At 36.7% G+C, this 27,878-nt stretch overlaps 1 protein-coding gene and 1 long non-coding RNA gene across 9 annotated transcripts in view; one reads left to right on the top strand and one right to left on the bottom strand.

Moving 5' to 3' along the window:
- Nucleotides 1–27,878, top strand: part of CaMKI (Calcium/calmodulin-dependent protein kinase I) — a 407,212-nt gene that overhangs the window by 219,555 nt on the left and 159,779 nt on the right. The gene's annotated exons all lie outside the window — the stretch shown is intronic.
- Nucleotides 170–27,752, bottom strand: LOC138857976 (uncharacterized). 2 transcript variants are annotated; one of them, XR_011397227.1, is made up of 2 exons: nucleotides 27,397–27,752; nucleotides 170–312 (listed from the first exon to the last, which is right to left on the bottom strand). It is a non-coding gene; the product is annotated as an uncharacterized lncRNA (long non-coding RNA). The 2 variants fall into 2 exon arrangements; XR_011397228.1 differs by lacking the exon at nucleotides 27,397–27,752 and adding an exon at nucleotides 6,739–7,018.

The following is a 27,878-nucleotide window of genomic DNA, read 5'->3' as shown; positions in this document are numbered from 1 at the left end:
AAAATAAGTTCTTAAATAAGTATCAAGTCAGCTTTATCTAATTTTAATTATTTATTGTTTATATTTGTTATTCACAGTTATATTGTTGTTTTAATTCCCTAAAAAAATAATCAATTAAATTTTATTCTATATTCTTAAAAGGGACTATACATTTTTGTAAAAATCTCTGTTTAATTTTCTTGAAGAAATTATTTTTTTTATTTACACTACTTATAAATATTTACATGACAAGTGGAAATAATAATATCAATACTACAATAATAGTAATAAAATCGTCAAAACGGTTAAGTCTGGAAAAGCTGCTTACTTTTGCTGAAAAAAAATAAATATACGTATCAGTAAATACCGAGTCAACTGACATTTTTATTGAAAATAATAAAAATACACAAAAATTATATTTATTTGTAAAATTAATAAATTAATTAATTATCAAACAAGTTCACTATTGGTTTTATAAATTTTAATAGTCAAACGTAATGGCAGCTGTCGGACAAATTTTCCAAATCAGAAATACAGGTAAATTTTAATTTAATAATGTAATTGAATTAATCATTTAAAAAATTTGATATCAGTGTTTGTCGGTAAAAAAATGACAACTTATTTCTTTATTATTTGTACAAGAATTGTTGAAGTAATTTAAAGCGCAATCGGTGCGAGATCGTCTGAAAATATTAGCTATTTATGTTCATTGTTGAGCATAGCAATAATAATGTCTTAATGATGCTGAGGGATTTTTAGGCGCTCTTTATTTTGAAATTCAATAAACATCAGGTAAATTATTGGTCAATTCACTATATTCGATATTCATAAATTTAATTTTTAGGTTGTTCATATTTATAATGCACGAGCTGTACAACGAAACTATAATGTCAACGCTAAAGCACGCCAAATTTATTTATTGGTGTGGGTCGAATTCTTCACCCGCTAGAAATCGAGTTGAAGAAAACGAAATTGAATAAGAATGATGATCATAATTGTGGCGATTTAAATATTATCTTTCTGGGTGTTACAAAAACAACAACAATAATTGACTCAAAAAAAAACCGACTTCAATGGAGCTCGATTGTTATGACAAATCATCTGTTCATTTATTTTTATTAACTAAATACAATGTTTAGGAACTGCAAAAGTGTGAAATAAATACATCAACCGCCTCATAATATTATACTTTACAATTTGTAACAACATACACCTAGCGAAATAATTAACATGTTTGGATGCTATTTTTTTAATGACTTGCTGTAGTCTTCGAAGCATTAGGCAAATTAATTTATTTATTGGTTTTTGATCAATTTTAATCCATTCTTGGTTTTTGGTTGGTCATTGCATTTCTGAGACTTTTGACATTATCAAACTGCCTTCCATTCTTAAAAACAGCTTGAGAAGGAATTGGCCATTCCAGGACGGGTACATTTTTGGATCGCACGTATTCCGATGTGCTGATTTTTCTTATAAACCAAAACTTTGAAGCACGTCGTCCAAGCTCAATGAATCTTTGCCTATTCATTGGCTCCAATCTTTGCCCATACCATAACAGGTTCACCACCGAAATTGCGCACGAATATTTTATCCTTCTTACGTTTATCGTGCCAACGCACTTGGAAACCGTCTGGACCATCCAAATTAAAATTTTAATTACCTCGTCCCACTTTTCATCTCAAAATTGGTATTTTTCAGCAAATGTCAATTTGGCTTGTTTGTGTCGCAGCGCCAACTTAGGGGCTCGCTTTGTATATTCCAGTTTGATGTCAACACTCAAAATTTGCTACTTGTAAATCAAGGCTTGGTATAATTTGAGCGGGTCTATTAGCTTTATTGACAGCTAGCCGTTTTATTTTATTTCATATTTATGTTTTCTTCCACTACGCTTCTTTTGTTCATATATTTCTTTAAGATTAAAAAAGTTTATGACCACAGTTTTGCCTATTTTTAATTTAGACGTGGACGTCCAATTTTGACACCGGCTTCTATAAAGCCCCCTTGTGCCATCCTGGAAGTAAAATTTAATATCTCTGACGCATTTATTTATTGATTTATCGCACTTTTAGTCGTTTTTAACTAAACAGTTATATGGGGAGTGGGCAGTGTTATCATCCGATTAAATCTATTTTCACACTATCGTAAAAAGAAGAAGAAAACATTTGTCCTGTGCAAATTTGGGTGATATAGCTATATTTGTTTGGAAGATATAACATTAAATTTATTAGGGGGCATTTTATAAGTTTTCGATTAATCGCGTTTTCTGGACGTGGGATATCTTCACTTTTACTCAAGTTACAGCACAGACGGACGGACTGACTGTCACTCGGAATTCAACACATCTCATCATCCTGACCTTGTCACCTCTTCAAACTCTGTGAAAATGGGTAAAATTGGATAACAAACACCCCACTCCCCATATAACGGTAATGTTGAAATCTACTAAAAGTATTATAACTAATACGGGAGGGGCAGCGCCCACCTTTAGATTTTAAATATCAATGAAGTTATCAGAATAAAACTTTGTAAAAATATTCCCCTTAATTTCATCTTACGCCCAAAATTGTCGAAATCGGAATATAAGTTTTCAATGAGCTGGCTACCAAATATGTGAACCCCAGTGCATATGGCTGATTTTTGACCGAACATATCAGTCAAGCCGTGAGGTCTAGTGTTGAAATTCAGGGAGAATATTTTTGGGATGACCACATGCCCTTGAGCCAAAAAATGGGTAAAATCGGGTTAATACTTCCCTTAGCTCCCGCATACCTAATATAAATATTTTCGAACTTACGTTTGGCTATATACCGTCTATCGGTCAATATGTAAGAAATCTTAATGAAGTTCGGAACTAAGCGTTTTCTAATAACAGTGTATCTTCTTTCCTTAAATGGATGAAATCTCGGTGATGCTTTCCTTAGTGTGATAAAATGATTTGAAGAATGAAGATGTTTCTCCGCCATTGTTCCTTGCAAGTTGTAAGAGTATGAAATGTTCGGTTGCACCCGAGTTCTTACTTGTTACTGTTAGAATTCTCTTACTTAGTTCAATGTGTATTTGTTTATACTTAACACACTTCTATTGTACTTGCTATCGTTTTCTCTAATGTTAAGGAAAGGCGCATTTACTACTTTGTTCTTCTTTGTCCGATCGTTTTGTATACATAGATGTGTAAAATACACAAGTAAGCATGAAGTCTATTCTTTGTTGGAGTGCTCTGTTTCAGTTCTCTGGTATGTACACGCTTAAGTTATATTTTCATTTGTTAAAAAATATCTTACATATACTTAATTTTAGAATAAAATCACACAAAGTGCTTTATTACTCGTCTATTGCATAATCCTATAGAATTTGAAGCGGTGAAAATCTGATACCATAGTTTTATCGATAAATTTACACAAAATCGTCATTTCGAAGCGCAGAAAAAGTCTGCGTATAAGTAGTAACAAGGAAATTCTTCGCACCAAGAGTAAAAATGCCGGAAAGGTATAATTTTACTTGTTTTCGTAAAAGTAGCAATTTGAAACGATTTTTGTTTTTTTCAGTTTAAATTTAGAACATCGAATCTCGCCGAAAAGAAAACAAAGGGATCCTCTGAAAGGGACTTAACTTTTGGAAGAAGGAAAGACCTACGGTGAAATCGGTCGATTGCAAGAACACATTCTTCCAGAAAATAATAATAAAAAATTACACCGGTAAGCTGGCTTTTTTATATCTCGGTCCGTCCAGGGCGGGCAAAAATACTAGCATATTGTGAAACACGTAACCATGTGACAAAAAATATGAAGTAAAACCCCCGATTTACTGCAACCAAAATCACTCAAATTTTAAGAAATCCTTCTGACATGATTCGCAAAATTAATAAAGAGCAGAGTTTAATGGTCAAGTCGCACACAAGAAGTCATTCATATCGTCAGTCAATAGATAAGTACATAACGCGAAAGAGCACTTAAACAAGTCCCAGTAGCTTGAGCCTCTTTTGTCCGATGAAAACAAGTTTTTGGTCTTTGGAATCAAAAGCTGAAAGATTATATGGCGAAAAACAAGCAAGGCACTTGATAAGAAAATATTAATTCATACTGTAAAGCACAGTGGTGAAAAAGCAATAATATGGCGGTGCTTAGCTAGTAATGGTGTGGGCCGAATGGAAATTATTGAGTTCACAATGGATAAATATGCATACCTTAATATCTTAAAAATAAATTTGAAACAAAGAGCGGAAGAATTGTATCTTGGATGTGACTGCTATTCTACACCAGAATTAGCAGACCAGCACCTTTGGGATTCACTGGAACAAAACATCCGCCAATGTACAATTACTTCAAAGGGTATGCTCAAGGATGTGCTGAACGAGATATAGGCTTACATCCCTTCGACAGAAACCTCTGAGCTTGTCTGTTTCATGTAAGATATAAGAATATCTTTGCTCGAATTATGTAGCTTATACGCAGACTTTTTATAAATACAATGGATTTTTTTATTACATATTTAATATCCTAATATCGATTGTGATGAAATTTGGTGTGTTATCTGGTATGTCTGAAAATCGGCCAACATCCTTTTTTTCATACCCCTAAATTTTAAGGGTATTCTACCCCAAATATTACTTTTTTTTATTTGAAAAAAATGTTTTGTTTATATTTTCTCACGATTTAGCATTGGAATTTTTAAAGGCAACAAAAAATTAAAAGGTAGATATTAAAAGATCACAGTAATCCACTTAATGCACCAGTAGGTAGTCGCATGTGAACTCTACATCCTCCCAACGTTTAGGCTTGCATTTACTAGTATGCTTGTATACATGCTTACTTAACAGATTTACATCACATTATCGACTGAAAAAAGACGGAAGGTGTCAAATTACTTTTATTACGTTTTTCTATAAACTCAATTGTGACATTTTGTGTTTTATACTTATGTTTTCCCCTATAGAAATAACGATAAATTAAATCTTAACAATAATATAAATAACTTTCTTAACATACATTTCAAATTTGTCAGCGACGATCTTCTTGCTTTATTTCTGATAACAAAACCGATATTGGTTTTCGTGACACCCAAAACCGATACAATTTCTGTTTCGAACGTCAAACCAACAATATCTGAATTTATGACATCTGATACATTTTTTTTTATCGGTTTCAATTCTGATTCCGACAACTATCAGATTCCACAACACCCTTAGTTTAGTTTTTCAGTGCCAGGAGATGTTCGAGCCAGAAAATAACTGCACCAATATTGCAATCCTGTTCTTCTGCAGATACACAGCTAATACTTTATCTAATCAACGCAAATATTTTACGAGGAATATAAAAATTTGAGAATTGGGATCTAAAAATGAATTTTGGTTCACGAACGAAATAGCGTTTGACCGTGAAATCTGCCAAAAACTATGCTCACCGAATTTTTTTAATTGTGTAATCGTGCGTATGTTTTGGTGCTTTTTCGCAAAGACTTCTCTATTCAGAAGTACCATACTATTTTACGCCCCGAAAGCAAGGCACACCAGTTGATGCATGCCCAAGTTTATTCAAATAAAATAATTTGGGTCGTGTACATACAAGTACAGTCTTACCAGGGCAGACCGAGTGCTTTTATCTGCGAGCGTTTTCGGTTAGTGTCACTAGACCATTGTCATTTCAAGATGTACATGCGTAAAGTAAATGGACAACAATATCCAACTTATAGAGATGAATGCCTTGCACTAAGCTTGTTAGTAGAATACAATTATTGGGACAGTATGTTTGCTGCAGCAGCATTAAATTGAAGAGGAACACAAATTCGTCTATTATTTGCTATAGTACTAACGACATGTTTCCCGGCTCGCTCAAAAATGTTTTGGGATAATCACAAAGATTCGATGACTAATGATACATTGTATCCACATCGTAGAAGGAGCAACGTTCTAACAATATCATTCACAAACGCAATATACAATGAAGCACTGATTGCTATTCAAGAACATTGCATTGTCATTGCGAAGTCATTTCGTCATTTTAGTATGAGCTCACCAAATCGAAGTGCATTTGTAGTAAGCACATACATATATAAATCGTGAAATGAAGTATGTTACTGTCGAGTTGGCAGCGACTGTTTCTCGCAATGTTCCACTACTAAATGATGAACGAAAACAATTTATGACCGCATTGTACTGCCAGTTTCGGCAGGACAAGGGGGATTATTTTGTTTTTGGATACTCCAGGTGGAACTAGTGAAATATTTCTTATTTCGCTACTTCTTGCTAAGATAGATCAAAAAATGGCATCGCCGTTGCATCATCTGGCAATGCAGTAACTTTATTAGTTGTAGGAAGAACAGCTCATATATCATTAAAGCTGCCATTAAACATTCAAAATAACCCTGGTACAGTGTGCAACATAAAAACACAATCGCCACATTACTTAACAATGTAAAATTATCATTTTGGATGAATGCACTACGGCACACAAACATTCAAGCAAGTAATTGGATAGGATATTGTAAGACTATGTTACTCCTTTCTGGTTATTTCTGACAAACACTTCCATTATTCCACGTTCAACATACGCTGAAGAAATCAACACTTGCTTAAAATCATGGCGACTGTAGCGTAATGTGAAAAAGTACAACTGACAGTGAACATGCGCGTCCATATGCTTCAAGATATATTTCTAGAAACTTTATCAACACAACTGTTAAATATTGGCGACAGAAAACTTGCTGTACATGAAAATACTGGATACATAAAAATACCGTAGGATTTAGCACTTATCAACTCACAAAATACTCTCATCGACAATATATTTCCCGATGTGCACACAAAATATAAAAATCGTGAGTGGCCGGCAGAAATAGTGATTTTGGCAGCAAAAAATGTGGACGTCAATGAATTAAATTTAGAGATACAACATATGTTGCCAGAGAACTTGGTGTCACACAAATCTATCAGTGCTGTTTGCGATGCGATGATTCTTTCAGATCAGCCAATTGAATTGAAACGCACTCAATTTCCAATTCGATTGGTATTCACAATAACACTCGATAAGTTGTAGGGACAAAAGTTGTCTTTTTGTGGCTTAGATTTGCTTATACCATACTTTTCCCACGGACAATTTTATGTGACATGTTCCTTCCAGTTTGTTTGCATTCCGTAAAGACGGACTGACCAAAAATATTGTACAATCCATTGCGTGGAGAAATTAATCTTTGTTAACTTTTAATTGCCATAATTAGTAGTAGAAATATAAACTATTTTCGATGTACACATTGCTATCAATAATTGTAATTTAATATATTATATATATATTTTTTTTTACTTTATTAAAGAACAATAAATTACCTTAAAAAAAGTATACTTTAATTGTCTACAACTCTTCATTATTCTTTCAATTATAATAACATTCCCCACATATTATTGTATAATGTTTGTTATTTCTAAAAGTATTTCCTAACAAGTAAGGAAGAGCTAAGTTCGGATGTAACCGAACATTTTATACTCTCGCAAAGTCAAATGGTATACTCGTTTGAGATTTCTTTGTGGATTGACTGATATTTTCGGTAGAAGGTCAACTATAGGCACTGGGGTCAACATATTTAGTACTTAGGGGTTTGAACAGTTTTGGTTCGATTTAGACAATTTTTGGCCGCAAGGTGGCAAACTTTAATTGCATTATTTACGCAAAGTTTTACCCCGATACAATCATTGTTACCTGATTTGCATAGTGGAAAGTGAAAGAATCAGATGGAATTGAAAATGGTGTTACATGGGAAGTAAGCGTGGTTGTAGTCCGATTTCGCCCTATGACATAGAAACATGAAAAGAACGTTATGCACCGAATTTGGTTGAGATCGGTTGAGCAGATCTCAAGATATAGGTTTTCACCTAAAAGTGGGCTGTACCACGCCCACTGACCAATTTTGAACGCGGTTCCTATAAAGTCATCTCATACCATCCCAGAGATAAAATTTATTGTCTCTGGCGTATTTAGTGCTTGATTTATCGCGCTTTTAGTAGTTTTTAACAGTACCGTTATATAGGGAGTGGGCGGAGTTGCCACCCGATTTCAACTATTTTCACACCGTCAATAGAAGTGCTAAAAACATTTTCTTCCAGTGAATTTTGTTATTATAGCATTAGCGGTTTAGGAGATATGCACATTAAACCTATTAGGGGCGGGACCACGCCCACTTTAAAAACAAATTTTTAACTGCAAATGCCCCTCCCTAATGTGATCCTGTGTACCAAATAACAGTCTTGTATCTTATTGCGGAGCTTAGTTATGGCAAGTTATTTGTTTTTGATTAATGGCGTTTTGTGGGCGTGGCAGTGGTCCGATTACGCCCATCTGCAATACCAACCGTCTCACGGTACCAAGAAACTTGTCTACCAAGTTTCATAAAGATATCTCAATTTTTACTCAAGTTAGAGCTTGCACGGACGGACGGACGGACGGACGGACGGACGGACAGACAGTCACCCGGATTTCAACTCGTCTCTTCATCCTGATCATTTATATATATATAACCCTATATCTAACTCGATTAGTTTTAGGTGATACAAACAACCGTTAGGTGAACAAAACTATTATACTCTGTAGCAACAGGTTGCGAGAGTATAAAAATTACGTATATGGCAAAACAACGTTTGCCTGGTGAGCTAGTAGTAATATGTATGTCTTTCTTTACATAAAACTGAATTTTTTTTATATTTAAAATTAGGCTTACATATATATATAAATATATGTGTGAATGATTTTATTCAAAAATAGATTATGAAAAATTAATTATGTCATCTTAATAAAAAATATTTGGTCGATATGTGTTCTAAGAATATTCTAAAACGAATAATACAATTTAAAAATGCGTTCAGCATACATAAAACAAAAAAAAAACATTTCTCAAAATGCAACGCTCAAAACTCTAAAGCGCATGAAAAAAATACAACCACAAAAAAAGCGCAAATACGTCTCTGTTTGTCATGACTTTTTGTTGTACTTTTTTTGATAAGCAAGACCGCCACAAGTTTGTGCAAATAAAAACGAAGAGTTTGAAAAAGAAATACAACTACGACGCATCAGCAAATACGCGAGGCGATCAGTTGTTTCTCTCGTTCATATTTCTTTGTGTAGATATTTGCACAACATAGATGTTATGAGTGTGAGTGGCCATGTCCACCGATTTTAACCTTCATCAGCCCAGAAGTCTTTCGGACTCCAATTTTTTTTAAGGATAAACAAAAGCTAGAAATGCATATATTTCTAGAGACTAACAGACCTTTGAAATAAAGTATAATGAACATGAATTAGGTTTTATAATATAATTAAAATCTCTACAAATAAAAATAAAATATTAAATTTTAAACTGCGACACAAAAGCTTCGAATAGTCTCTCAGACTCTTTTTCAAAGATGCTTGTTTATTACTATACATACATGTAATATATTGTACTTATTTTGAAGGAAAAACGATTTAGGAGTTTAGTTACAAAGTGGCTGCTGCATAGTGTATTATAGATATAAAAGTGATTTGAGTAAGTAGGTAGGTAGGTAAGTAAAGTGGCTGTCACTCGACACACTTTGGCCTTTAGGAGGCCCATTGTGATACCACTGGGACTGTGATCCCCTCACTCTATTGGCTCCTCTCTGAACCACCCCGTACTTTTGATGAACTTCATCAGTGAGACAAGTTTTATCTGTGCAACCTCCGAGACGTCATCAAGAAACCCACGACCGATGGTTGCGATTCTTTTCCTATATAGTGCTGCGCAATCGCATAGAAGATGTTTAATGGTCTCCTCCTCTTCTACGTTATATGGCGTGCCAAGTCTACTTGCATGTCTGCCTATTAGACAGTGGCCTGTTAGTACTCCTACGAGAGTTCTTATATCATTCCTCTTGAATTTTAACAGTCGGCATGTGCGGCTCATATTCCATTCTTGCCACGTTTGCCTGCTAGTTGAGCAGGTCAGGGATTGATTCCACTGACACTCGGCTATATTAGTGACATTTTTGTCGATTAGGTATCTACAAGTAGCCAGAGGCATATTTATGTCCTCCTTACCAGGATCTAGTTGTAGGGTGGTGCCTGTTCTGGCTAGTTCATCTGCTACGCAGTTTCCAGGGATGTCACTGTGTCCTGGGACCCATTGAAGATTTACCGTGAAATAGGATGACAGATCCGCTAGAAGATCATGGCAATCTTTTACTGTCTTCGACGAAATCCTATGAGACATCAGAGATTTCAAAGCCGCCTGGCTGTCTGTATATATAAATACACTTCTTGTTGTGATTACACTTTTTGTTAGTACAAGAAGGCTTTCTTTAATTGCAGTGACCTCTGCTTGGAAGAAACTGCAGTGGTCTGGTAACCGGAAGGCGATTTTGGTATCTAGTTTAGCCGAGAAGACACCGCCGCCTACTCGGTTATCCAGTTTGGAACCATCCGTGTAGAAGCTTATCCCTGCTTCCTTGTCCACTACGTCCCTTTCCCACTCCTCTCTGGAGGGGAAGGCAATATTGAGGACCGGATTTAGGTTCAGCTCCATAGGATTGCAAAATACATTGTATCCACATCGTAGAAGGAGCAACGTTCTAACAATATCATTCACAAACGCAATATACAATGAAGCACTGATTGCTATTCAAGAACATTGCATTGTCATTGCGAAGTCATTTCGTCATTTTAGTATGAGCTCACCAAATCGAAGTGCATTTGTAGTAAGCACATACATATATAAATCGTGAAATGAAGTATGTTACTGTCGAGTTGGCAGCGACTGTTTCTCGCAATGTTCCACTACTAAATGATGAACGAAAACAATTTATGACCGCATTGTACTGCCAGTTTCGGCAGGACAAGGGGGATTATTTTGTTTTTGGATACTCCAGGTGGAACTAGTGAAATATTTCTTATTTCGCTACTTCTTGCTAAGATAGATCAAAAAATGGCATCGCCGTTGCATCATCTGGCAATGCAGTAACTTTATTAGTTGTAGGAAGAACAGCTCATATATCATTAAAGCTGCCATTAAACATTCAAAATAACCCTGGTACAGTGTGCAACATAAAAACACAATCGCCACATTACTTAACAATGTAAAATTATCATTTTGGATGAATGCACTACGGCACACAAACATTCAAGCAAGTAATTGGATAGGATATTGTAAGACTATGTTACTCCTTTCTGGTTATTTCTGACAAACACTTCCATTATTCCACGTTCAACATACGCTGAAGAAATCAACACTTGCTTAAAATCATGGCGACTGTAGCGTAATGTTGAAAAAGTACAACTGACAGTGAACATGCGCGTCCATATGCTTCAAGATATATTTCTAGAAACTTTATCAACACAACTGTTAAATATTGGCGACAGAAAACTTGCTGTACATGAAAATACTGGATACATAAAAATACCGTAGGATTTAGCACTTATCAACTCACAAAATACTCTCATCGACAATATATTTCCCGATGTGCACACAAAATATAAAAATCGTGAGTGGCCGGCAGAAATAGTGATTTTGGCAGCAAAAAATGTGGACGTCAATGAATTAAATTTAGAGATACAACATATGTTGCCAGAGAACTTGGTGTCACACAAATCTATCAGTGCTGTTTGCGATGCGATGATTCTTTCAGATCAGCCAATTGAATTGAAACGCACTCAATTTCCAATTCGATTGGTATTCACAATAACAATCGATAAGTTGTAGGGACAAAAGTTGTCTTTTTGTGGCTTAGATTTGCTTATACCATACTTTTCCCACGGACAATTTTATGTGACATGTTCCTTCCAGTTTGTTTGCATTCCGTAAAGACGGACTGACCAAAAATATTGTACAATCCATTGCGTGGAGAAATTAATCTTTGTTAACTTTTAATTGCCATAATTAGTAGTAGAAATATAAACTATTTTCGATGTACACATTGCTATCAATAATTGTAATTTAATATATTATATATATATTTTTTTTTACTTTATTAAAGAACAATAAATTACCTTAAAAAAAGTATACTTTAATTGTCTACAACTCTTCATTATTCTTTCAATTATAATAACATTCCCCACATATTATTGTATAATGTTTGTTATTTCTAAAAGTATTTCCTAACAAGTAAGGAAGAGCTAAGTTCGGATATAACCGAACATTTTATACTCTCGCAAAGTCAAATGGTATACTCGTTTGAGATTTCTTTGTGGATTGACTGATATTTTCGGTAGAAGGTCAACTATAGGCACTGGGGTCAACATATTTAGTACTTAGGGGTTTGAACAGTTTTGGTTCGATTTAGACAATTTTTGGCCGCAAGGTGGCAAACTTTAATTGCATTATTTACGCAAAGTTTTACCCCGATACAATCATTGTTACCTGATTTGCATAGTGGAAAGTGAAAGAATCAGATGGAATTGAAAATGGTGTTACATGGGAAGTAAGCGTGGTTGTAGTCCGATTTCGCCCTATGACATAGAAACATGAAAAGAACGTTATGCACCGAATTTGGTTGAGATCGGTTGAGCAGATCTCAAGATATAGGTTTTCACCTAAAAGTGGGCTGTACCACGCCCACTGACCAATTTTGAACGCGGTTCCTATAAAGTCATCTCATACCATCCCAGAGATAAAATTTATTGTCTCTGGCGTATTTAGTGCTTGATTTATCGCGCTTTTAGTAGTTTTTAACAGTACCGTTATATAGGGAGTGGGCGGAGTTGCCACCCGATTTCAACTATTTTCACACCGTCAATAGAAGTGCTAAAAACATTTTCTTCCAGTGAATTTTGTTATTATAGCATTAGCGGTTTAGGAGATATGCACATTAAACCTATTAGGGGCGGGACCACGCCCACTTTAAAAACAAATTTTTAACTGCAAATGCCCCTCCCTAATGTGATCCTGTGTACCAAATAACAGTCTTGTATCTTATTGCGGAGCTTAGTTATGGCAAGTTATTTGTTTTTGATTAATGGCGTTTTGTGGGCGTGGCAGTGGTCCGATTACGCCCATCTGCAATACCAACCGTCTCACGGTACCAAGAAACTTGTCTACCAAGTTTCATAAAGATATCTCAATTTTTACTCAAGTTAGAGCTTGCACGGACGGACGGACGGACGGACGGACGGACGGACAGACAGTCACCCGGATTTCAACTCGTCTCTTCATCCTGATCATTTATATATATATAACCCTATATCTAACTCGATTAGTTTTAGGTGATACAAACAACCGTTAGGTGAACAAAACTATTATACTCTGTAGCAACAGGTTGCGAGAGTATAAAAATTACGTATATGGCAAAACAACGTTTGCCTGGTGAGCTAGTAGTAATATGTATGTCTTTCTTTACATAAAACTGAATTTTTTTTATATTTAAAATTAGGCTTACATATATATATAAATATATGTGTGAATGATTTTATTCAAAAATAGATTATGAAAAATTAATTATGTCATCTTAATAAAAAATATTTGGTCGATATGTGTTCTAAGAATATTCTAAAACGAATAATACAATTTAAAAATGCGTTCAGCATACATAAAACAAAAAAAAAACATTTCTCAAAATGCAACGCTCAAAACTCTAAAGCGCATGAAAAAAATACAACCACAAAAAAAGCGCAAATACGTCTCTGTTTGTCATGACTTTTTGTTGTACTTTTTTTGATAAGCAAGACCGCCACAAGTTTGTGCAAATAAAAACGAAGAGTTTGAAAAAGAAATACAACTACGACGCATCAGCAAATACGCGAGGCGATCAGTTGTTTCTCTCGTTCATATTTCTTTGTGTAGATATTTGCACAACATAGATGTTATGAGTGTGAGTGGCCATGTCCACCGATTTTAACCTTCATCAGCCCAGAAGTCTTTCGGACTCCAATTTTTTTTAAGGATAAACAAAAGCTAGAAATGCATATATTTCTAGAGACTAACAGACCTTTGAAATAAAGTATAATGAACATGAATTAGGTTTTATAATATAATTAAAATCTCTACAAATAAAAATAAAATATTAAATTTTAAACTGCGACACAAAAGCTTCGAATAGTCTCTCAGACTCTTTTTCAAAGATGCTTGTTTATTACTATACATACATGTAATATATTGTACTTATTTTGAAGGAAAAACGATTTAGGAGTTTAGTTACAAAGTGGCTGCTGCATAGTGTATTATAGATATAAAAGTGATTTGAGTAAGTAGGTAGGTAGGTAAGTAAAGTGGCTGTCACTCGACACACTTTGGCCTTTAGGAGGCCCATTGTGATACCACTGGGACTGTGATCCCCTCACTCTATTGGCTCCTCTCTGAACCACCCCGTACTTTTGATGAACTTCATCAGTGAGACAAGTTTTATCTGTGCAACCTCCGAGACGTCATCAAGAAACCCACGACCGATGGTTGCGATTCTTTTCCTATATAGTGCTGCGCAATCGCATAGAAGATGTTTAATGGTCTCCTCCTCTTCTACGTTATATGGCGTGCCAAGTCTACTTGCATGTCTGCCTATTAGACAGTGGCCTGTTAGTACTCCTACGAGAGTTCTTATATCATTCCTCTTGAATTTTAACAGTCGGCATGTGCGGCTCATATTCCATTCTTGCCACGTTTGCCTGCTAGTTGAGCAGGTCAGGGATTGATTCCACTGACACTCGGCTATATTAGTGACATTTTTGTCGATTAGGTATCTACAAGTAGCCAGAGGCATATTTATGTCCTCCTTACCAGGATCTAGTTGTAGGGTGGTGCCTGTTCTGGCTAGTTCATCTGCTACGCAGTTTCCAGGGATGTCACTGTGTCCTGGGACCCATTGAAGATTTACCGTGAAATAGGATGACAGATCCGCTAGAAGATCATGGCAATCTTTTACTGTCTTCGACGAAATCCTATGAGACATCAGAGATTTCAAAGCCGCCTGGCTGTCTGTATATATAAATACACTTCTTGTTGTGATTACACTTTTTGTTAGTACAAGAAGGCTTTCTTTAATTGCAGTGACCTCTGCTTGGAAGAAACTGCAGTGGTCTGGTAACCGGAAGGCGATTTTGGTATCTAGTTTAGCCGAGAAGACACCGCCGCCTACTCGGTTATCCAGTTTGGAACCATCCGTGTAGAAGCTTATCCCTGCTTCCTTGTCCACTACGTCCCTTTCCCACTCCTCTCTGGAGGGGAAGGCAATATTGAGGACCGGATTTAGGTTCAGCTCCATAGGATTGCAAAAATCCGTAGTTATGGGAAGAAACGGGAACTTTCTAAGTATCATAGAATGCCCCTTGTTGCTGGCGACTAGTAGGGAGGATTCCCTCAGTCTCAGAGCTGACTTCGCTGCCATTTGCTTGCAATACAGGTCTGCTGGCAGCAAGTGTAAAATTATGTTGAGTACCTGGCTTGGCGTAGTTCTGAGAGCTCCATTGATGCAAATACTAGCTGCTCTTTGTATACTTTCCATGCTTCTAGTCGCATATTTCTTTTCTGATTTGAGTAAACGATGTGAAATTGCTTCAAAAGGAGCTAACAGTATTACAGATGATTCGCCAAGCCTTTGAAGCTGAATCAGATGATCAGTATCTAGATGATGAAAACGTTGAAGGGAGCTGCAATGATTGTTCGTTAGATGAGGAATATGCTGTGACAAGTAGCTTCTGAAGATGATATAGACGAGACGGATAAGGAGCAATTGAGTGAAGATAATAACGAAGGCCACGAATGCACTGATACATATGATACATATTGGTAAAGATGGAGCCATCTGGAATTCGTTGCCACAAGAAGCGTTATTCCTTCATTTAGAAACTCATCAAATAAAGTTGTTTTGCCACCCAGATATAGTGTAGACAAACTAGTTGAGTAATTGGCAAGGTCGTAAAATATACGATCGTAGAGGCAATTCAAATACTGGGAAGTGCTTGACGGCCGACTAACTCAGTAAAAATGTATGCTCTTATTGGTCTTCTTCTAACTGTATGTGTCAATAGTCAATACAAGCTTGCTTATACAGAGTTTTGGGATACGATTTTCGTCATCGTTATCTTTCGACGATTCTAACGACTATGGGAAAAGAAAGATTCTAATCAATTATGAGATTTTTAAGATTTGATGACAAAGAGACGCGAGCTATGCGCAGACAGAAAGATACATTTTCACTAATTAGAGATGAGTGGGAAATCGTCAATAATAATTTTTTTAAGTACTATTGTATATTCCTGGAAAAAATGTAATGATAGATGACCAGTTGGTGCCTTTTCATGGTCGTACATCACTCAAACAATACAAGGTGCGTTCCAAAGTAAGCAATAAAAAAGTAACAAAGTAAACTTTAGTGGCACCATTTATATGTCGACTAGTGCGTTAGAATCTGCTATCCTTTATCGACTTCCAGTAAAAATTTCATGACATTTCATATATTGGAAGTGAAGTTATTGCGTTTTAAGTGTCAGTATGTTTTTGTCATCCGTGCGAAAATGAGCTTCGAACAAACAGCCAACACTAAATTTTGTTTTAAAATTAGTAAAAATTTTACGGAAAGGTTTCAATTGATGAAACAAGTTTATGGCGATGATTGCCTACCCCGTAGCAGAGTGCACGAGTGGTTTCAACGTTTTCAAAGTGGTCGTGAGGACGTAAATGAGAAATGAGCCGAAACCCAAAAAAATCGCGTCTGGAGAAGTCAAAAGTGAAGACAATGCTGATTTGTTTTTATGATTCCAAGGGTATTGTCCACAAAGAATCGATAAGTTGTAGGGACAAAAGTTGTCTTTTTGTGGCTTAGATTTGCTTATACCATACTTTTCCCACGGACAATTTTATGTGACATGTTCCTTCCAGTTTGTTTGCATTCCGTAAAGACGGACTGACCAAAAATATTGTACAATCCATTGCGTGGAGAAATTAATCTTTGTTAACTTTTAATTGCCATAATTAGTAGTAGAAATATAAACTATTTTCGATGTACACATTGCTATCAATAATTGTAATTTAATATATTATATATATATTTTTTTTTACTTTATTAAAGAACAATAAATTACCTTAAAAAAAGTATACTTTAATTGTCTACAACTCTTCATTATTCTTTCAATTATAATAACATTCCCCACATATTATTGTATAATGTTTGTTATTTCTAAAAGTATTTCCTAACAAGTAAGGAAGAGCTAAGTTCGGATGTAACCGAACATTTTATACTCTCGCAAAGTCAAATGGTATACTCGTTTGAGATTTCTTTGTGGATTGACTGATATTTTCGGTAGAAGGTCAACTATAGGCACTGGGGTCAACATATTTAGTACTTAGGGGTTTGAACAGTTTTGGTTCGATTTAGACAATTTTTGGCCGCAAGGTGGCAAACTTTAATTGCATTATTCACGCAAAGTTTTACCCCGATACAATCATTGTTACCTGATTTGCATAGTGGAAAGTGAAAGAATCAGATGGAATTGAAAATGGTGTTACATGGGAAGTAAGCGTGGTTGTAGTCCGATTTCGCCCTATGACATAGAAACATGAAAAGAACGTTATGCACCGAATTTGGTTGAGATCGGTTGAGCAGATCTCAAGATATAGGTTTTCACCTAAAAGTGGGCTGTACCACGCCCACTGACCAATTTTGAACGCGGTTCCTATAAAGTCATCTCATACCATCCCAGAGATAAAATTTATTGTCTCTGGCGTATTTAGTGCTTGATTTATCGCGCTTTTAGTAGTTTTTAACAGTACCGTTATATAGGGAGTGGGCGGAGTTGCCACCCGATTTCAACTATTTTCACACCGTCAATAGAAGTGCTAAAAACATTTTCTTCCAGTGAATTTTGTTATTATAGCATTAGCGGTTTAGGAGATATGCACATTAAACCTATTAGGGGCGGGACCACGCCCACTTTAAAAACAAATTTTTAACTGCACATGCCCCTCCCTAATGTGATCCTGTGTACCAAATAACAGTCTTGTATCTTATTGCGGAGCTTAGTTATGGCAAGTTATTTGTTTTTGATTAATGGCGTTTTGTGGGCGTGGCAGTGGTCCGATTACGCCCATCTGCAATACCAACCGTCTCACGGTACCAAGAAACTTGTCTACCAAGTTTCATAAAGATATCTCAATTTTTACTCAAGTTAGAGCTTGCACGGACGGACGGACGGACGGACGGACGGACGGACAGACAGTCACCCGGATTTCAACTCGTCTCTTCATCCTGATCATTTATATATATATAACCCTATATCTAACTCGATTAGTTTTAGGTGATACAAACAACCGTTAGGTGAACAAAACTATTATACTCTGTAGCAACAGGTTGCGAGAGTATAAAAATTACGTATATGGCAAAACAACGTTTGCCTGGTGAGCTAGTAGTAATATGTATGTCTTTCTTTACATAAAACTGAATTTTTTTTATATTTAAAATTAGGCTTACATATATATATAAATATATGTGTGAATGATTTTATTCAAAAATAGATTATGAAAAATTAATTATGTCATCTTAATAAAAAATATTTGGTCGATATGTGTTCTAAGAATATTCTAAAACGAATAATACAATTTAAAAATGCGTTCAGCATACATAAAACAAAAAAAAAACATTTCTCAAAATGCAACGCTCAAAACTCTAAAGCGCATGAAAAAAATACAACCACAAAAAAAGCGCAAATACGTCTCTGTTTGTCATGACTTTTTGTTGTACTTTTTTTGATAAGCAAGACCGCCACAAGTTTGTGCAAATAAAAACGAAGAGTTTGAAAAAGAAATACAACTACGACGCATCAGCAAATACGCGAGGCGATCAGTTGTTTCTCTCGTTCATATTTCTTTGTGTAGATATTTGCACAACATAGATGTTATGAGTGTGAGTGGCCATGTCCACCGATTTTAACCTTCATCAGCCCAGAAGTCTTTCGGACTCCAATTTTTTTTAAGGATAAACAAAAGCTAGAAATGCATATATTTCTAGAGACTAACAGACCTTTGAAATAAAGTATAATGAACATGAATTAGGTTTTATAATATAATTAAAATCTCTACAAATAAAAATAAAATATTAAATTTTAAACTGCGACACAAAAGCTTCGAATAGTCTCTCAGACTCTTTTTCAAAGATGCTTGTTTATTACTATACATACATGTAATATATTGTACTTATTTTGAAGGAAAAACGATTTAGGAGTTTAGTTACAAAGTGGCTGCTGCATAGTGTATTATAGATATAAAAGTGATTTGAGTAAGTAGGTAGGTAGGTAAGTAAAGTGGCTGTCACTCGACACACTTTGGCCTTTAGGAGGCCGATTGTGATACCACTGGGACTGTGATCCCCTCACTCTATTGGCTCCTCTCTGAACCACCCCGTACTTTTGATGAACTTCATCAGTGAGACAAGTTTTATCTGTGCAACCTCCGAGACGTCATCAAGAAACCCACGACCGATGGTTGCGATTCTTTTCCTATATAGTGCTGCGCAATCGCATAGAAGATGTTTAATGGTCTCCTCCTCTTCTACGTTATATGGCGTGCCAAGTCTACTTGCATGTCTGCCTATTAGACAGTGGCCTGTTAGTACTCCTACGAGAGTTCTTATATCATTCCTCTTGAATTTTAACAGTCGGCATGTGCGGCTCATATTCCATTCTTGCCACGTTTGCCTGCTAGTTGAGCAGGTCAGGGATTGATTCCACTGACACTCGGCTATATTAGTGACATTTTTGTCGATTAGGTATCTACAAGTAGCCAGAGGCATATTTATGTCCTCCTTACCAGGATCTAGTTGTAGGGTGGTGCCTGTTCTGGCTAGTTCATCTGCTACGCAGTTTCCAGGGATGTCACTGTGTCCTGGGACCCATTGAAGATTTACCGTGAAATAGGATGACAGATCCGCTAGAAGATCATGGCAATCTTTTACTGTCTTCGACGAAATCCTATGAGACATCAGAGATTTCAAAGCCGCCTGGCTGTCTGTATATATAAATACACTTCTTGTTGTGATTACACTTTTTGTTAGTACAAGAAGGCTTTCTTTAATTGCAGTGACCTCTGCTTGGAAGAAACTGCAGTGGTCTGGTAACCGGAAGGCGATTTTGGTATCTAGTTTAGCCGAGAAGACACCGCCGCCTACTCGGTTATCCAGTTTGGAACCATCCGTGTAGAAGCTTATCCCTGCTTCCTTGTCCACTACGTCCCTTTCCCACTCCTCTCTGGAGGGGAAGGCAATATTGAGGACCGGATTTAGGTTCAGCTCCATAGGATTGCAAAAATCCGTAGTTATGGGAAGAAACGGGAACTTTCTAAGTATCATAGAATGCCCCTTGTTGCTGGCGACTAGTAGGGAGGATTCCCTCAGTCTCAGAGCTGACTTCGCTGCCATTTGCTTGCAATACAGGTCTGCTGGCAGCAAGTGTAAAATTATGTTGAGTACCTGGCTTGGCGTAGTTCTGAGAGCTCCATTGATGCAAATACTAGCTGCTCTTTGTATACTTTCCATGCTTCTAGTCGCATATTTCTTTTCTGATTTGAGTAAACGATGTGAAATTGCTTCAAAAGGAGCTAACAGTATTACAGATGATTCGCCAAGCCTTTGAAGCTGAATCAGATGATCAGTATCTAGATGATGAAAACGTTGAAGGGAGGTGCAATGATTGTTCGTTAGATGAGGAATATGCTGTGACAAGTAGCTTCTGAAGATGATATAGACGAGACGGATAAGGAGCAATTGAGTGAAGATAATAACGAAGGCCACGAATGCACTGATACATATGATACATATTGGTAAAGATGGAGCCATCTGGAATTTGTTGACACAAGAAGCGTTATTCCTTCATTTAGAAACTCATCAAATAAAGTTGTTTTGCCACCCAGATATAGTGTAGACAAACTAGTTGAGTAATTGGCAAGGTCGTAAAATATACGATCGTAGAGGCAATTCAAATACTGGGAAGTGCTTGACGGCCGACTAACTCAGTAAAAATGTATGCTCTTATTGGTCTTCTTCTAACTGTATGTGTCAATAGTCAATACAAGCTTGCTTATACAGAGTTTTGGGATACGATTTTCGTCATCGTTATCTTTCGACGATTCTAACGACTATGGGAAAAGAAAGATTCTAATCAATTATGAGATTTTTAAGATTTGATGACAAAGAGACGCGAGCTATGCGCAGACAGAAAGATACATTTTCACTAATTAGAGATGAGTGGGAAATCGTCAATAATAATTTGTTTAAGTACTATTGTATATTCCTGGAAAAAATGTAATGATAGATGACCAGTTGGTGCCTTTTCATGGTCGTACATCACTCAAACAATACAAGGTGCGTTCCAAAGTAAGCAATAAAAAAGTAACAAAGTAAACTTTAGTGGCACCATTTATATGTCGACTAGTGCGTTAGAATCTGCTATCCTTTATCGACTTCCAGTAAAAATTTCATGACATTTCATATATTGGAAGTGAAGTTATTGCGTTTTAAGTGTCAGTATGTTTTTGTCATCCGTGCGAAAATGAGCTTCGAACAAACAGCCAACACTAAATTTTGTTTTAAAATTAGTAAAAATTTTACGGAAAGGTTTCAATTGATGAAACAAGTTTATGGCGATGATTGCCTACCCCGTAGCAGAGTGCACGAGTGGTTTCAACGTTTTCAAAGTGGTCGTGAGGACGTAAATGAGAAATGAGCCGAAACCCAAAAAAATCGCGTCTGGAGAAGTCAAAAGTGAAGACAATGCTGATTTGTTTTTATGATTCCAAGGGTATTGTCCACAAAGAATTTGTTCCACCCGGCCAAAACGTTAATGTGGTATTCTACCTTGGAGTTTTGAAGCGCTTGGTGCGCCGTATTCGACGTGTTCGGCCCGAATATCGCGAAGATGGAAGTTGGCGTTTGTTGCACAATAATGCGCCGTCTCATCGATCGACGCTTGTGGCCGATTATTTGACTAAAAATCACATTTTAACAATCAACCACTCCCCGTATTCACCTGATATGGCACCGTGCGACTTCTACCTTTTCGGAAAGGAAAGAAAAGCGTTATGTAGACGTGGAGGCCATTCAAAAGGCTTGCACCGGCATACTGGCAGACATATCGGGCAACGAGCTAAAACACTCATTCGACATGCTTTTGGACCGTGCAAAAAGCTGTATTAAAGCAGAAGGAGACTTTGATTAATTGATTTTGCCGATAAAACCATTTATTCTGTCTTTTTTTTTAAAGTCCTGTTTACTTTGGAACACAACTTGTATATACCAATCGAACCGGACAAATACGGAATGAAAATTCATACCCGTATTTAGCTAAAGAAAATAATCAAAAAGCCTCTAGCCTATTCCAACACGTCGTAGAGCAATTATGTCAGCCCTTTTACCGTACATATAGAAATACTGCGTTTTAAAACTATTTCATCAGCTTCAAACTTTGTTCTCAAATGGTCTAACGAACATTGCGAAAAAATAGGTTATGCATATCAATTTCAAGCACATCCATCTAAAACTGTAACTAAAAGTAATATGTTTGAATTTCGGAATACAATGTCGTTGAACTCATATGTACTCTCCACGAAACAGCATTCACGAACTGAAGATGCCGAAAATAAAAACAGGTCAAAAATGATTTTATTTTAGGATGTAAAATAACTAGGAGTGGATACATTGGATAAGCTGTGCCATGCGTATACTGTACGTCCCAAAACAAATCGCTGGCCTATAGCATATTTTCACAACATGTGTGAAGTGTGTGGAGTTGCAGCTTTAGTTATTGAGAATTCTTTGTATCCTGAGTGGAATTCTAACCAGCCACGCTCTAAGAGAAAGCTGTTCATTCGCGAAATCGTTTTAGGATTCTTAAAACCACAGATTGTGGCTTGATCCAAAAAGGGAATTACGGAATGCCATATATGTTATGTGCATTTCCAACGAAAGAAGCGAACCATCAAATTTAAACGTAGCTAAGGCTAAAAAACGTTGCCATATATGTCCAACCAAAATTGGTCGCATGTGAAAGCAAATTTGTAATGAAGGTAGAAAATGTTTGTACAGAACATTCAAGTAAAATATTGAAATGGAATAAATGTGAAATAAATATAGATGTTTCGATTTTCGTATGAAACGTTAATACCGATTTATATGTATTAATACTCAATATCTTAATTAAGAGTTAATAACTATGTTCTTAAATATTAATTTCTTTGTTTTAAAAGCAAAAAACTGAACTCAATAGTGACATTGCAGTGAAAAAAAAATTAAAACTTCACCACCCACAATAAAGCAGCACAATTCAGTCATCAAGACACAAAACGTTTGATTAGAGAAGATTGGAACAGGCTCAACACATGGCACAGGTAGACCTAGTGGAGCAGCTGACCGGAAGAGAACAACAGCTGGAGCAGCTTAGAGCCGCATGCCTGGAGCTACAAGGAAGAAGTACAGATGAAAACAACAGAGATGCACATGCCAATATTCACCGGAACAGGTAGCATCACAGTTTCTCAAAGGAGTAGAGTATTTACTGTCTACGATACCAGACGAAAAAATTAAAAAGGTAGTGCGGACGATTTATTACAGCAACAAACAAGGAGAAGCAAAAAGCATAGTGATAATTGAAGCCAAATTAAAACCACTGTTAGAGCAAGAATCGTATTTCTTGCCTTTTTTCAATATTATAATAATCGGGGGTGTTCAGTCAACGGCGACGTGCAAAAAACAAAATTGAAAAAAACCGTACTATATTTCCATCGACCGATCGAATAACGATATTCACATGCTAGCAATTCATAACCAAATGAGTTAATTAAATAGTTGATCATATGTATAGACATGAAGAAAGAGATGAAAATTAATAAAATCAGAGTAACAATATTTATAGATTTCATTAAACGTTTTATTCTTGAAAAATAATTGTTTGAGGTCCTTTAACTGGTTACATGCGCCCACAAAATTGGTAGCATTGTCGCAAAAGATATCACATGGCATTTTGCGGCGACCACTCATTCCCTTTATTACATTTAAGAATGCGTTGGTTGATAAGTCGGAGACCACCTCGATGTGCACAGCTTTGGTTACGAGGCACACAAATACAGCTAAGTATGACTTGGTAGGTGGTTTTCCTCGAATTCGAAGATATGTGTTTATTCGAAGATCGTGTTGAATGTCGTTGCTGAATATTGAAGATAATGCAACATGATGCGTGTCGTAATTCGTCAGGAGATGCCGATAAGGTGATTACCGTAGGCGATAAGGCGCAGTCAATGCAGATAGGAGCTCATGCCATCAATGACATCGATCAAGTAATTTTCCTCCTTAACCACAGCAAATATCTTCTTGCGTTTCTCTGCGTTCACAATGTCCATGCCAAGCTCAATATCGCAAGTTTGTTTTGACCATTTCAGTGCATTTTCCCGCAAAAACTAAGGGCCAGAAAGCCATATCGAAGATTTCAACTCAACAGCAGGGCAGCTTCAAGATACTAGGTCGGCTGGATTCCCCTTGGAAGGCACGTACCTCCATTGTCCGCTTGCTGTCAGTTTTTGTATGTCAGATACCCTATTGCCCACGAACGTTAACAGCGTAACAGAGTGTTGTTTTAACCAATATAGAACTTATTGCGAGTAAGTCCAAAAAAAGTAGTAGTCACGCCAAATCCACATGGTATAGAGTCATCGGTAATACTTAGCTCATTCATAGTTTGGCTTTCCATGATATCTGGATGATTGGAATGCCATTTGGAGAGAGGAAACTGGCCGCGTCGAAGTATCTCAATAACTACTGCCTTTAATGTGTGTGAGGCATCAGTACCATCCGCATTACACAGAGGATCATCAACATAAAACGAAGTCCTTATAGCCGCAGCGCTCATTTGAAATTTCCTTATATGCTTATTTGCTAAGTAGTGAAGGCTTCGTATTGCTAGATATGGAGCTGAGGCAGTGCCATATGTCACAGTGTTGAGCTGGTATGTGAGAAAGTCTGCGTCTAGATAGTGAAATTAACGATCATTTTTATGCAAGGATACAGATGTCGTATTTGCCTATACATTTTAGTGACATCTACGGTGATAGTGTAATGATACAGACGAAAGCGTTGGTCCAACCAAGAGTAAGTCGTTTAGCGATGTTTGTGTCGTAGATCGGCAAGAGGCGTCGAACACTACTCGTAACTTCGTTGATGCGTTTGTAGGTTTCAGTACGCAGTAATGTGGAATATAATAGCATGGTTCATCTAAGTTCGGCGTCTTTACTACAGACATGTGACAAAGCCGTTCGTACTCTTCCATGAACAAGACGTACTGGGAATAAGTGGCGAATGCAAAAGACGGCGTTTGATTGCAAGGAATCAGCGACGAGCGACGACGAATGAGACTCCAAGTGCAGAGGGCATGTCCTTGAATGGCAGCTTTACAATTATGCGTCCAGTAGTATCTTGATGCGTGATGCATGTTTGTGTCGATAGAGTCTTCGCTAAACAGCAGACGTGACTTTAAAGGTGCATAGTGTTTCGACTGGTATCATCCAGAAACCACCCATTTAAATAATGTCTAATGCAATATAGGTTTAATTTGGCCAACAGCGAGGGATTCAAAAAATGTCTCTGTTCTGTTTCTTGGAACAGAGTCAAAATTAACCGATACGTCGATGTTTGAAAAAGGTTTCGTCGGCCAAAGTTGTGTTGGCTGGCGAATTCCAGTTTCCTGTATCAATTTCAGCGTCAGGTTGGTATGCAATATGGGGTGTAATACCAAACTGGAGCGAAATGTGGAACGCTGATGTGCGTGACTTAATTGTTGTGGTGATTCGTGCTTTAAGATTGGTAACTGAATCACTTATACTGCGAATGCCAATGTGATACCTTTCTTGACGAAGGTGAGGTTTGAAACGATTGTTGACAGATGTCATATTTCTTGGCGGTATCGGATTGAGTTTTGCCCCCGGTTAGTGATACGAATTTGTTTGGTGAAGTCAGACTTATGATGTGATAAGGAGTCGGATGAATGCATAAATTGACAGTGGCGTTTTAAAACTTGGGTGCATTGTAGCCAGGTTGGAATCGATTTGTCTAGCAATTCGTTCCATTTGTTACGAGTTTGCTGATCGCATTTGCCAATGACAATGTAAATCAGCATTGCTTGCGCGATATAGGAGCTTGGGCCCAACAATTCTTACGAACTGAATATAGCTGATGCCTTTTTGATCAAACTACGCAATTGTTGTTAGTTTGATTTATCGGCTGGTTGCAGCGCACATAGCGAGGCAATAACTTCCAAAAAAATCAAAGTGGGATTACCGAGCCCCTGAGTCTATCTAAAGCCTTCGGATAGTTTTCGTTGGTTATCTGGAAGGCTCGTACGGTTTTCAGAACTGAATCCCTAAGACAGGACAATAATTAAATAAATCGTTCTATATTTGAAAGCCTAGGTTCACGAGCGATAAGAAAGTTGAAATAAAATTGACCTGTGTCTGATGGATCCAAGTCTTCAATGTCAGCTTGGACAGAGAGTGCTTGCTTGAAGTACGACTGAAATATTCCCAGCCGACATTGTAACTCAGCATGTGAAGTTTTTCCATCAGAGTTCTTTGATACCTCAACTATAGATTTAATACGTGAGATATTGCGTTTTATATTAGCACGTTTGCCTTTAGAGTATTCAAGAGACATTATCCTTTTTACGTTTATTTTTGGATACGCCTAATGTAAAACGAAGAGAATAACTATCAGCGGACAGCGATAGCAACGGCAAAAACGAAGTTGTATACAGCCCACTAACAATGCGTTGTATCACTGAGCGATTAATAGAGGCAGATTATGCAAAAAGAGTGTAGATAATGCATATAACGAATAAAGTGAGCGACAATAACTGTTGCTAGCTGCAGTGCAGTTTAGCGATAGTAGCGTAGCGTTGGCAGAATAGATTCGACGGTGGAGCAGTCAAGCGCGTAACGTTTTCAATTGCCGGCAGAGCTACAAGCAGCGTACAAACTTCGCAACGGTGATTTATGCTGAATATGCGACGATGCTTTCCATTGAACGGTAAATTCAGTAACGGCAAATTCAGCACGAATCAATTTTTTGTATACAGGTATCCTTTTCTGCAGTTGATGCAATATATTGTTCGATAAGCACAACCAAGTTGTTCAAAGTTTTCTTTTGCAGAAGAATTTAGTCTGTTGTTCTACACACATGCCTCACGTTGGGCGCCACAAATGTTGAAGCAGTAAGCGTTTTTCTTGCCTTTTTTTTAAATATAATAATAACTGAGGGTGTCTGTCAACGACGACGTGCAAAAAAGCCATAGTGTAAAAACCGTACTATATTGCCGACCGACCGTCTAACGAACTCCGATATGCTCCTGGTAACAATTCATTAGCGAATGATTTATTTTACAATAATAGTTGATCATATGTATATACATTAGGCTTATTCAAAAAAATATTTTTATTTATTTTTTTGGAAATCCTCACTTAAAAACTTACGTGGAGATGTAAAATGACGCCTGTTTATATATTCATTATACATATTGTTCTCGTTACAAAGTTTGAGAAAATAATGAAAAGAGATTTACGAGTACAATGCATGTATGTGTGTGTGTATGAATATAAGCAGTGAATTTACGAAATGAGAACTATGACAGTATTTTATCAATTATTTTTATGTCAATAGCGTGACCCATCAACCACGTTAAAATTGAGATACAGACCGTACACCGAACCACATTAAATATACCGGCGGATAGCAAGTCTTCGTGCAAACAATGTAAGTGAATTAGTTATAGACATACAAAACGCTAAATATAGGAGTGAGGAACTAATTGTGTATTAGGGATAGGAAAGTCGACTCTGACTTTGGTCAAGAATCGATTTTTAACATTAAATAATCGACTTTGAATGCTTCAAGTCGATTAAAATCGATTCTCACTCGATGACTTCGACATTCGATGGTAGTACAGTTTGTATCG

Source organism: Bactrocera oleae, chromosome X, assembly GCF_042242935.1.
Source record: "Bactrocera oleae isolate idBacOlea1 chromosome X, idBacOlea1, whole genome shotgun sequence".
Lineage (NCBI taxonomy): Eukaryota > Metazoa > Arthropoda > Insecta > Diptera > Tephritidae > Bactrocera > Bactrocera oleae.
This window is presented reverse-complemented; position numbering and strand designations above follow the sequence as displayed.